Source organism: Oncorhynchus kisutch, unplaced genomic scaffold, assembly GCF_002021735.2.
Source record: "Oncorhynchus kisutch isolate 150728-3 unplaced genomic scaffold, Okis_V2 scaffold3571, whole genome shotgun sequence".
NCBI lineage: Eukaryota > Metazoa > Chordata > Actinopteri > Salmoniformes > Salmonidae > Oncorhynchus > Oncorhynchus kisutch.
The window spans coordinates 322,551-335,772 of NW_022265516.1; the positions used below are offsets into that span (position 1 = coordinate 322,551).

General features: G+C 44.8%; 1 protein-coding gene across 31 annotated transcripts in view; it reads left to right on the plus strand.

The window, feature by feature from the left end:
- Nucleotides 1–1,359: 1,359 nt before the first annotated feature.
- LOC109885278 (putative homeodomain transcription factor 2) overlaps nucleotides 1,360–13,222 on the plus strand; it is a 105,498-nt gene continuing 93,635 nt past the window's right edge. For 20 of the 31 annotated variants that reach the window (XM_031820648.1, XM_031820645.1, XM_031820650.1 and 17 more), the window contains exon 1: nucleotides 1,360–1,529. The gene's annotated coding sequence lies outside the window, so the exon portion shown is untranslated. The remainder of the gene's footprint in view (nucleotides 1,530–13,222) is intronic. The other 11 variants (XM_031820666.1, XM_031820665.1, XM_031820672.1 and 8 more) reach the window with 4 other exon arrangements.

Consider the following 13,222-nt stretch of genomic DNA (forward strand, 5'->3'; position numbering starts at 1 on the left):
AGCAGTTCACTGTAAGGTCTACTACACCTGTTGTATTCAGCAGTTCACTGTAAGGTCTACTACACCTGTTGTATTCTGCATTTCACTGTAAAGTCTACTACACCTGTTGTATTCAGCAGTTCACTGTAAGGTCTACTACACCTGTTGTATTCAGCAGTTCACTGTAAGGTCTACTACACCTGTTGTATTCAGCATTTCACTGTAAGGTCTACTACACCTGTTGTATTCAGCATTTCACTGTAAGGTCTACTACACCTGTTGTATTCAGCAGTTCACTGTAAGATCTACTACACCTGTTGTATTCTGCAGTTCACTGTAAGGTCTACTACACCTGTTGTATTCTGCATTTCACTGTAAGGTCTACTACACATGTTGTATTTTGCATTTCACTGTGAGGTCTACTACACCTGTTGTATTCAGCAGTTCACTGTAAGGTCTACTACACCTGTTGTATTCAGCAGTTCACTGTAAGGTCTACTACACCTGTTGTATTCGGTGCATGTGACAAATACAATTTGATTTGATTTGATTTGATACGCACTATATACGCACATGTACACATGGATGTTGTGTTATAGATATGTGGTAGTAGAGTAGAGGCCTGAAAGCACAAACTTAATATGTTGTGAAATCTGTCATGAATGTATTGTAATGTTGCCTTCATCTTGTTGGACCCCAGGAAGAGTAGCTGCTGCCTTGGCTTAATAAATACATAAATACAAAAATACAAATACCGACATTTCAGCTATACCACCACTAGAGGTCAGTAAAGCTCTATGAAGTTGTTTTGTGTGTGGTAGTAACTATAACTTAGACTGGTTGCCAGTCGCTAACATTCCACTCCTTTGGAGGTTCTTCGGTACATGACCTCATTACTGACTAATGTGTTGTTTTTTTATGACCATGTTTTTCTTTCTGATTGCATTTTGCATTTATATTTTGAGGTGTGTGTAATTCTTTGTGATGTAATTTAGAGCTCATCTGTAAACGAGACCTTGGTCTTGGTATGACTCCCTGATAAAATAAAGGTTAAATAAATCAAATAAATGACATGTTGTTTGTTCTACAAGGAGTGGAATGTTAGTTAAAAAAGACTGGCAACCAGGTAACTATAACTCACCACCAGAGGAGACTCAGGAAAGCCTCATGTCAAATAATAAGGCACTATAGGAAATGACACTGTATACACTCACATGTTTATCTTTATTGTTGTTATCTAAGTAAAATGAACGTATTGTGCGTTTAAATGGGCAATGCGTGTCGTCCATGATGTGTAACAGAAGCTGAGAATGATGCTTGACTGATAGGATATATTGTTGGCCATAAACTAAGTTGCGCACATACACCGTTCACGTCGGCTTGATGCAAGACAAGCTGGATGTATTTATACAGTAAACGGATTGGAGGTCAGGGAGAGAAAGGGAAAATAGATCATATCAAAATCAGCGAAACTGTGAATCGAAGACTATCATATAGATAACGTCCTAATATTCATAATATCCCGGTCTGCAGCAACCGGAGTCAACGAGGTAAGAAACGAGACGTGCATTATTTTCATTTGATTGCATTTCACCAGCCAGCTATTTTGAGTCATCAATGCTAAACGTGAGCTAGCGGATTTGAGCATTGTTTGAAAACACTAAATCATCCAGCTAGCTAGCTAATTATTGTATCGATTGACAGATTACAAAAGTATGTAATGATTTACAAACGCATGCCAGGATCCGTAACGTTTAGAATGTGATCCACTTGAGCTCAAAGAGTGGAGACTGGAGAGAAAGAGTTTGAGTGAGAGAATTGACACAGATTTAGAAAGTCTGTTAGTAACACATGTTTAGCTAACCAGACAGACCCATTGGTTGTCTCGCCTCAATGAACAACTGGCTGCATCTGAGATTGGGCCCAGCTGAGATCAGATGTTGACCCCCTCCAGGGCCTTCAATATGCATGACTGTGTCCCCTCCTCTACCGTCCGAACCCCCCCTTACACAGCTCAATACAGCCAGCTAGTCATCAATCACACTGCAGTAATGCCCATGGCCCGATACACACACAGCTAGCTCATAATACAGTAATAGAATTGTGTTACTAAGATGTTTATCATCACTTCATCTAGTTTGCTCGGTGCCTTTTCAAGTATTGGGGACAAAGTCACTGACCAGGTCACACATTATTTGGATAGTCTGGATAGTCCATCTGTAGATGGTTTACAGATGGTCATTACTATCAACAAACTATCTGTTGATAAGCATCTGCTTGAGAAGGTTTAGAATAAGGGTTAGGTTTAGGATCAGGGTTAGGTTTAGGATCAGGGTTAGGTTTAGGATCAGGGTTAGGTTTACAATAAGGGTTAGGTTTAGGATCAGGGTTAGGTTTAGAATAAGGGTTAGGTTTAGGATCAGGGTTAGGGTTAGAATAAGGGTTAGGTTTAGAATAAGGGTTAGGTTTAGAATAAGGGTTAGGTTTAGAATAAGGGTTAGGTTTAGAATAAGGGTTAAGTTCAGGTTTAGTAGATAGTTAGTTTAAATGTTACTGATAGCCATTAGAGCATATACAGATGGACTATCCAAAGACAGGGTTACCGAAGACCAATTAGTGGGAAAAATATCATAATTGGTTTGCCTGTGTGAACGCAGCCATATAGATACAGTCAATCAAGTGGAAGGAGCTAGTTGAGGAACAGGATGTGCCACTGGCTATTTACATAGCCAACACCAACTCTTTATCATGTTGACAAATGCAGATCTGTAGTAGAGACAAATCACCACAGACACTGTAGACTAACAATAGAAATTCTGTGTACATCACATGTACATCCACACTGGTGGATCCTTGTTAGGTGATGATGACTAACGTTATAGTGATGTATTTGGGGTAGCCTAGTAGTACATTGGTAGGTCCCAGATCTGTTGTCTCCTTCTATAGCCTGGTCCCAGATCTGTTGTTTCCTTCTATAGCCTGGTCCCAGATCTGTTGTTTCCTTCTATAGCCTGGTCCCAGATCTGTTGTCTCCTACTATAGCCTGGTCCCAGATCTGTTGTCTCCTTCCATAGCCTGGTCCCAGATCTGTTGTCTCCTTCTATAGCCTGGTCCCAGATCTGTTGTCTCCTTCTATAGCTTGGTCCCAGATCTGTTGTCTCCTTCTATAGCCTGGTCCCAGATCTGTTGTCTCCTTCTATAGCCTGGTCCCAGATCTGTTGTCTCCTTCTATAGCCTGGTCCCAGATCTGTTGTCTCCTTCTATAGCCTGGTCCCAGATCTGTTGTCTCCTTCTATAGCCTGGTCCCAGATCTGTTGTCTCCTTCTATAGCCTGGTCCCAGATCTGTTGTCTCCTTCTATAGCCTGGTCCCAGATCTGTTGTCTCCTTCTATAGCCTGGTCCCAGATCTGTTGTCTCCTTCTATAGCCTGATCCCAGACCTGTTGTCTCCTTCTATAGCCTGATCCCAGACCTGTTGTCTCCTTCTATAGCCTGGTCCCAGACCTGTTGTCTCCTTCTATAGCCTGGTCCAGGATCTGTTTGTGCTCTTGTCAACTTCATTATTCATGTTTGGCATAAATGAGTGACAAGGAGCACATTGTTAAGATAGTTCAACTTGAAATGTAATGCAGTCTTCAATGTCATCTGTTATTCATTAAAAAGGACACAGTAACTTTTTTTCATATTCTTTTGGGTGTAGGCTAGTGAGTCTATCTAGCTGCTCATAACTATATAATAATATATACCATGTAGAGGAGGCCTAATGTGGAGCAGGCCTGACGTAGGGGAGGCCTGACGTAGGGGATACTTTTATCTAAAGTGACTTACAGTTGTACGTGCGCATACATTTTGCGTATGGGTGGTCCTGGGAATCGAATTCACTACTAGAGGTCGACTGATTAATTAGAGCCGATTTTAGGTTTTCATATCAATTGGTAATTGGCATTTTTGGATGCCGATTATGGCCGATGATATTGCACTCCACGAGGAGACTGCGTGGCAGGTTGATGATAGTGACTAAAGTATTCCACCCTGAAACCATATAATTGTATGAAATGTGTTAGAGTCATAATCCAATAATGTGTGTGACTAGACTTTTTTAAGACTAGGCCATTGTGTTACTATTTCGCAGTATGAGCAGGGTATAGTTGAGACATTCAAGGACAACTGAACTGTCGACTTGTGATAACGGGGAAACTAATAACTGGAAAGAGGCCTCCCCACCTTAGGGAGGAGAGCAACTGTTAGAAACGGTTTGCAGAAGATGATGAAACATGTTGCAGAAGGGTGATAAACAATGTATGTGAACTTTGGAAGAATACAGCCCACCTAAAGAGAGATGGAGTTTCTACTGATGTGAGTTAATGTGTGTGTGTGGTATAAAAATATTGTGTTCTCATTTTGAAGTCAGAGCGCTCTCTGAATAAAGTATTGATCTGTTGCAGACTGGGACTTTGTCTAATTCTTCCCTAACCAGAGCCTTACAACCTCATTAACCAGAGCCTTACAACCTCATTAACCAGAGCCTTACAACCTCATTAACCAGAGCCTTACAACCTCTGGGAATTGGTCAAAGCTATAAAATAGTTCAATTAGAACATTGGGGTAGAAATTCTCGTGACAGTTGACCACCTGTTCCGCGAGTGCAGCAAGGAGCCACGGTAAGTTAGCTAGCTAGCTAGCATTAAATTGACCTTATAAAAAAACAATCAATCTTAACATAATCACTAGTTAACCGCTCGCTGTTGTTTGAATTTGGCGGCCTTGTTGAGCCAATGAAATTGCAGGGCGCCAAATCAAACAACAGAAATCTCATGAATCAAATTTCTCAAACATACAAGTATTAGGCACCATTTTAAAGATACAATTTTGTTAATCCAGCCACAGTGTCTGATTTCAAAAAGGCTAAACAGCGAAAGCTCCACAAACGATTGTTAGGTTACCACCAAGTCACAGAAAAACACAGCCATTTTTCCAGCCAAAGAGAGGAGTCACAAAAAGCTGAAATATAGTTAAAATTCATCACTAAACTTTGATGATCTTCCTCAGATGACACTCATAGGACTTAATGTTACACAATACATGTATGTTTTGTTCGATAAAGTGCATATTTATATCCAAAAATCTCATTTTACATTGGCGTGTTATGTTCACTAGTTCCAAAACATGCAGTGATTTTGCAGAGAGTCACACAAATTTACAGAATAAACATTGATAAGAGACTATAGAGACTACAACTGTTATACATGGAACGTTAGATAAACTTCTCATTAATGCAACCTCTGTGTCAGATTTCAAAAACTTTACGGAAAAAGCATACCATGCAATAATCTGAGTATGGTGCTCAGACACAAAACAGCCAAAGAGATATTCACCATGTTGTGGAGTCAACATTAATCAGAAATGGCATTATAAATATTAACTTACCTTTGATGATCTTCATCAGAATGCACTCCCAGGAATCCCAGTTCCTCAAATGTTTTATTTGTTCGATAAAGTTAATCATTTATGTCAATTTCTTAGGTTTTCACCTGCCATATGAGTTCTGTTATACTCACAGACATCATTCAAACAGTTTTAGAAACTTCAGAGTGTTTTCTATCCAATACTACTAATAATATGCATATATTAGCATCTGGGACTGAGTAGGAGGCAGTTTACTCTGGGTACGCTTTTCATCCAAAAGTGAAAATGCTGCCCCCTAGCCCAAACAGGTTAACTACACATGGTTGATGATATTACTAGTTTATCTAGCTCGTCCTGCATTGCATATAAACAATGCGGTGCCTGAAATTGTGTCACTTCTCTTGCGTTCAGTGTAAGCAGAGTCAGGGTATATGCAGCAGTTTGGGCTGCCTGGCTCGTTGCGAACTGTGTGAAGACCATTTCTTCGTAACAAAGACCGTAATTAATTTGCCAGAATTGTACATAATTATGACATAACATTGAAGGTTGTGCAATGTAACAGCAATATTTAGACTTAACGATGCCACCCGTTAGATAAAATACGGAACGGTTCCGTATTTCACTGAAAGAATAAACGTTTTGTTTTCGAAATCATAGTTTCCGGATTTTACCATATTAATGGAAGGCTCGTATTTCTGTGTGTTTATTATAATTAAGTCTATGATTTGATAAAGCTGTCTGACTGAGCGGTGGTAGGCAGCAGCAGGCTCGTAAGCATTGATTTTATTGAAGTATTATATTAAGTTAAAATAAAAATGTTCATTGTTAATTCAGTATTGTAATAGTCATTACAAATATATTTATAAAAATTGGCAGATTAATCGGTGTCGTCTTTTTTTGGTCCTCCAATAACCGGTCGACCTCTATTCACTACCCTGATGTTACAAGCTCCATGCTGTTCTCCGTGAGTGACTACACTACAGTGAATTGATTGAATCTAGAGCATGTAGAGCCTGTCTAGTTATCTTCAGCCTCATGCCAGACCTCTCCCTTCAGTCCTTTGTGCTTCCTCTCTCAACCGTGTCTGTCTCTGTTCCTACACGATAAGGGTTTTTCATATGATGGCACTAGCTTCCTGTAACCTCCTTCCCACTAGTGTGTGTGTGTGTGTGTGTGTGTGTGTGTGTGTGTGTGTGTGTGTGTGTGTGTGTGTGTGTGAGATCGTCACGATAAGGCCTCCCCCTATGAGGTGTACATTGTACGTACAGTGTCTCTACAACGTCTCCTCTACACTGTGTTCTCCTGGTCTACAGACCTCTCTGCCCAGTGTACCAGTGTCTCTACACTGTGTTCTCCTGGTCTACAGACCTCTCTGCCCAGTGTACCACTGTCTCCTCTTGGTCTACAGACCTCTCTGCCCAGTGTACCAGTGTCTCTACAACGTCTCCTCTTGGTCTACAGACCTCTCTGCCCAGTGTACCAGTGTCTCCTCTTGTTCTACAGACCTCTCTGCCCAGTGTACCAGTGTCTCCTCTAGGTCTACAGACCTCTCTGCCCAGTGTCTCGTCTAGGTCTACAGACCTCTCTGCCCAGTGTACCACTGTCTCCTCTTGGTCTACAGACCTCTCTGCCCAGTGTACCAGTGTCTCCTCTAGGTCTACAGACTTCTCTGTCCAGTGTACCACTGTCTCCTCTAGGTCTACAGACCTCTCTGCCCAGTGTCTCGTCTAGGTCTACAGACCTCTCTGCCCAGTGTACCACTGTCTCCTCTTGGTCTACAGACCTCTCTGCCCAGTGTACCAGTGTCTCCTCTAGGTCTACAGACTTCTCTGTCCAGTGTACCACTGTCTCCTCTAGGTCTACAGACCTCTCTGCCCAGTGTACCAGTGTCTCGTCTAGGTCTACAGACCTCTCTGCCCAGTGTACCAGTGTCTCCTCTAGGTCTACAGACCTCTCTGCCCAGTGTACCAGTGTCTCCTCTAGGTCTACAGACCTCTCTGCCCAGTGTACCAGTGTCTCCTCTAGGTCTACAGACCTCTCTGCCCAGTGTACCAGTGTCTCGTCTAGGTCTACAGACCTCTCTGCCCAGTGTACCAGTGTCTCCTCTAGGTCTACAGACCTCTCTGCCCAGTGTACCAGTGTCTCCTCTAGGTCTACAGACCTCTCTGCCCAGTGTACCAGTGTCTCCTCTAGGTCTACAGACCTCTCTGCCCAGTGTCTCGTCTAGGTCTACAGACCTCTCTGCCCAGTGTACCACTGTCTCCTCTTGGTCTACAGACCTCTCTGCCCAGTGTACCAGTGTCTCCTCTAGGTCTACAGACTTCTCTGTCCAGTGTACCACTGTCTCCTCTAGGTCTACAGACCTCTCTGCCCAGTGTACCAGTGTCTCCTCTAGGTCTACAGACTTCTCTGTCCAGTGTACCACTGTCTCGTCTAGGTCTACAGACCTCTCTGCCCAGTGTACCAGTGTCTCCTCTAGGTCTACAGACCTCTCTGCCCAGTGTACCAGTGTCTCCTCTAGGTCTACAGACACCTCAGCCCAGTGTACCACTGTCTCGTCTAGGTCTACAGACCTCTCTGCCCAGTGTACCACTGTCTCGTCTAGGTCTACAGACCTCTCTGCCCAGTGTACCACTGTCTCGTCTAGGTCTACAGACCTCTCTGCCCAGTGTACCAGTGTCTCCTCTAGGTCTACAGACCTCTCTGCCCAGTGTACCAGTGTCTCCTCTAGGTCTACAGACCTCTCTGCCCAGTGTACCAGTGTCTCCTCTAGGTCTACAGACACCTCAGCCCAGTGTACCACTGTCTCGTCTAGGTCTACAGACCTCTCTGCCCAGTGTACCAGTGTCTCCTCTAGGTCTACAGACCTCTCTGCCCAGTGTACCAGTGTCTCCTCTAGGTCTACAGACACCTCAGCCCAGTGTACCACTGTCTCGTCTAGGTCTACAGACCTCTCTGCCCAGTGTACCACTGTCTCGTCTAGGTCTACAGACCTCTCTGCCCAGTGTACCACTGTCTCGTCTAGGTCTACAGACCTCTCTGCCCAGTGTACCAGTGTCTCCTCTAGGTCTACAGACCTCTCTGCCCAGTGTACCAGTGTCTCCTCTAGGTCTACAGACCTCTCTGCCCAGTGTACCAGTGTCTCCTCTAGGTCTACAGACCTCTCTGCCCAGTGTACCAGTGTCTCGTCTAGGTCTACAGACCTCTCTGCCCAGTGTACCAGTGTCTCCTCTAGGTCTACAGACACCTCAGCCCAGTGTACCACTGTCTCGTCTAGGTCTACAGACCTCTCTGCCCAGTGTACCAGTGTCTCGTCTAGGTCTACAGACCTCTCTGCCCAGTGTACCAGTGTCTCGTCTAGGTCTACAGACCTCTCTGCCCAGTGTACCAGTGTCTCGTCTAGGTCTACAGACCTCTCTGCCCAGTGTACCAGTGTCTCCTCTAGGTCTACAGACCTCTCTGCCCAGTGTACCAGTGTCTCCTCTAGGTCTACAGACCTCTCTGCCCAGTGTACCAGTGTCTCCTCTAGGTCTACAGACCTCTCTGCCCAGTGTCTCGTCTAGGTCTACAGACCTCTCTGCCCAGTGTACCAGTGTCTCCTCTAGGTCTACAGACCTCTCTGCCCAGTGTACCAGTGTCTCCTCTAGGTCTACAGACCTCTCTGCCCAGTGTACCAGTGTCTCCTCTAGGTCTACAGACCTCTCTGCCCAGTGTCTCGTCTAGGTCTACAGACCTCTCTGCCCAGTGTACCACTGTCTCCTCTTGGTCTACAGACCTCTCTGCCCAGTGTACCAGTGTCTCCTCTAGGTCTACAGACTTCTCTGTCCAGTGTACCACTGTCTCCTCTAGGTCTACAGACCTCTCTGCCCAGTGTACCAGTGTCTCCTCTAGGTCTACAGACTTCTCTGTCCAGTGTACCACTGTCTCCTCTAGGTCTACAGACCTCTCTGCCCAGTGTACCAGTGTCTCGTCTAGGTCTACAGACCTCTCTGCCCAGTGTACCAGTGTCTCCTCTAGGTCTACAGACACCTCAGCCCAGTGTACCACTGTCTCGTCTAGGTCTACAGACCTCTCTGCCCAGTGTACCACTGTCTCGTCTAGGTCTACAGACCTCTCTGCCCAGTGTACCAGTGTCTCGTCTAGGTCTACAGACCTCTCTGCCCAGTGTACCAGTGTCTCCTCTAGGTCTACAGACCTCTCTGCCCAGTGTACCAGTGTCTCCTCTAGGTCTACAGACCTCTCTGCCCAGTGTACCAGTGTCTCCTCTAGGTCTACAGACCTCTCTGCCCAGTGTACCAGTGTCTCCTCTAGGTCTACAGACCTCTCTGCCCAGTGTACCAGTGTCTCCTCTAGGTCTACAGACCTCTCTGCCCAGTGTACCAGTGTCTCCTCTAGGTCTACAGACCTCTCTGCCCAGTGTACCAGTGTCTCCTCTAGGTCTACAGACCTCTCTGCCCAGTGTACCACTGTCTCCTCTAGGTCTACAGACCTCTCTGCCCAGTGTACCACTGTCTCCTCTAGGTCTACAGACCTCTCTGCCCAGTGTACCACTGTCTCCTCTAGGTCTACAGACCTCTCTGCCCAGTGTACCACTGTCTCCTCTAGGTCTACAGACCTCTCTGCCCAGTGTACCACTGTCTCCTCTAGGTCTACAGACCTCTCTGCCCAGTGTACCACTGTCTCCTCTAGGTCTACAGACCTCTCTGCCCAGTGTACCACTGTCTCCTCTAGGTCTACAGACCTCTCTGCCCAGTGTACCACTGTCTCCTCTAGGTCTACAGACCTCTCTGCCCAGTGTACCAGTGTCTCCTCCAGGTCTACAGACCTCTCTGCCCAGTGTACCAGTGTCTCCTCTAGGTCTACAGACCTCTCTGCCCAGTGTCTCCTCTAGGTCTACAGACCTCTCTGCCCAGTGTCTCCTCTAGGTCTACAGACCTCTCTGCCCAGTGTCTCCTCTGGGTCTACAGACCTCTCTGCCCAGTGTACCAGTGTCTCCTCTAGGTCTACAGACCTCTCTGCCCAGTGTACCAGCAGTATGGTGTAACTTCATCTGAATGACATGTTCATTTGAGTCTGTCAGACCTTGTGTGTGGATTTGCATGTGCATTCGTCCATTGTAGTTGGACTGGAAGCTCCTTCCTGTCAGGGTTTAGGCTGCACCACACAGCTGAGTTGGTTTGGGCTGCTGTAAATGCCACAGCATCGGTAGGTCACAGTCTCTCTTCTCCCACAGAGTGGTGGCCCTAGTCTAAACTACTAATGTACTGGAACTGTTATGGTTTGAGGAGACGGGTGACTTCACTCACATCCCTCAGTTCAATGTGTATGACTGTGTCTGATGAAAATCGGTTGGATGAGTGAAGGCTATTCTGAGTGTGACTGACTGTTTTACCCATTTCTGGCTAGCTGTCTTTCTGGCTGGCCTGATGTCTTTCTGGCTAGCTTTCTGTCTTTCTGGCTAGCTTTCTGTCTTTCTGGCTAGCTTTCTGTCTGTCTTTCTGGCTAGCTAGCTGTCTGTCTTTCTGGCTAGCTAGCTGTCTGTCTTTCTGGCTAGCCAGCTGTCTGTCTTTCTGGCTAGCCAGCTGTCTGTCTTTCTGGCTAGCCAGCTGTCTGTCTTTCTGGCTAGCCAGCTGTCTGTCTTTCTGTCTTTCTGGCTAGCTGTCTGTCTGTCTTTCTGGCTGTCTGTCCAGCTCTCACAGCCAATAGTGTTTGATAATTCTGTCTGTCTTTCAGTAGCTAGAGAAGCCAAGGCACTCGTACTAGACTGTTGACAGTGGTCTACTGTATTCTGGCCAACCCATTGACGGACTCTCAGCAGACTATCAATGACCAGTGAATTGCTGTCTTGTTAGTCGATATTATCATCCACATTGACCAAACTAAGGCTGTTGGTCATGTTGCTGTAGACCATGTTGTGCGTGTTGTCTTGAAGAGACCAGTAACTATAGAGGGGATGGCTGACGACGTCATGAAAACGATGTGTGTTGCGTCGAGGGGGCAGCAGTCTGTTGCTATGTGACCGTCCAGGATCATAAGACAATGACAAGAAGCTGCCATGTAGGGAATCCTAGGTTGCTCGTTTAGTCTCACCATGTCTTGTTTTGACTCATGTCATGTCAATGCTAATGGGGCTAAAATTTGCTAGCTAGCTAATCAACAACTGTAACGATGCATTTAAGAGACAACAAGCGCTCATTGTGCAAATGTATTTATGTTTTCAATAAACAATTGAAGAGGATATATAGTTTCCATGTTGTGAACAATCCTTTGTTCCTCAGCCAACCCCGCTGGGTTTGTTCCACGGTTGAGCTCGCATCGTTTTTGTTCCTCAGCCAACCCCGCTGGGTCTGTTCCACGGTTGAGCTCGTATCGTTTTTGTTGCTCAACAACCCACCCGTCTGTGGCCCTGTCATCTTTTTCTACATTCAGTTTTAGTCACTTGGCCTTAAATCAATAACACAGAGACAGAAATGTTCTTATCAAAATGTAGCCTCTTCATTTGATCTGAATAAACTGGATTCATTTCAGATGAAGTCTAGAGTTTTATACTGTGGCTCTAAACAACAGCAGGCACTTTCCTTTTATTTTCATACATTTGTATTAATGAGCATGTAGCGTACATACACAACATACCTTTGTATTAAAGAGCATGTAGCGTACATACACAACATACCTTTGTATTAAAGAGCATGTATCGTACATACACAACATACCTTTGTATTGAAGAGCATGTAGCATACATACACAACATACCTTTGTATTAAAGAGCATGTAGCATACATACACAACATACCTTTGTATTAAAGAGCATGTAGCATACATACACAACATACCTTTGTATTGAAGAGCATGTAGCATACATACACAACATACCTTTGTATTAAAGAGCATGTAGCATACATACACAACATACCTTTGTATTGAAGAGCATGTAGCATACATACACAACATACCTTTGTATTGAAGAGCATGTAGCATACATACACAACATACCTTTGTATTGAAGAGCATGTAGCATACATACACAACATACCTTTGTATTAAAGAGCATGTAGCATACATACACAACATACCTTTGTATTGAAGAGCATGTAGCATACATACACAACATACCTTTGTATTGAAGAGCATGTAGCATACATACACAACATACCTTTGTATTGAAGAGCATGTAGCATACATACACAACATACCTTTGTATTGAAGAGCATGTAGCATACATACACAACATACCTTTGTATTAATGAGCATGTAGCGTACATACACAACATACCTTTGTATTGAAGAGCATGTAGCATACATACACAACATACCTTTGTATTGAAGAGCATGTAGCGTACATACACAACATACCTTTGTATTGAAGAGCATGTAGCATACATACACAACATACCTTTGTATTAATGAGCATGTAGCATACATACACAACATACCTTTGTATTAAAGAGCATGTAGCGTACATACACAACATACCTTTGTATTGAAGAGCATGTAGCATACATACACAACATACCTTTGTATTAAAGAGCATGTAGCGTACATACACAACATACCTTTGTATTGAAGAGCACATAAAGGGCATGTAGCATACATACACAACATACATTTGTATTGAAGAGCATGTAGCGTACATACACAACATACCTTTGCTGTCTTTAGGGGCGGCAGGCAGCCTGGTGGTTAGAGGGGCGGCAGGCAGCCTGGTGGTTAGAGGGGCGGCAGGCAGCCTGGTGGTTAGAGGGGCGGCAGGCAGCCTGGTGGTTAGAGGGGCGACAGGCAGCCTGGTGGTTAGAGGGGCGACAGGCAGCCTGGTGGTTAGAGGGGCGACAGGCAGCCTG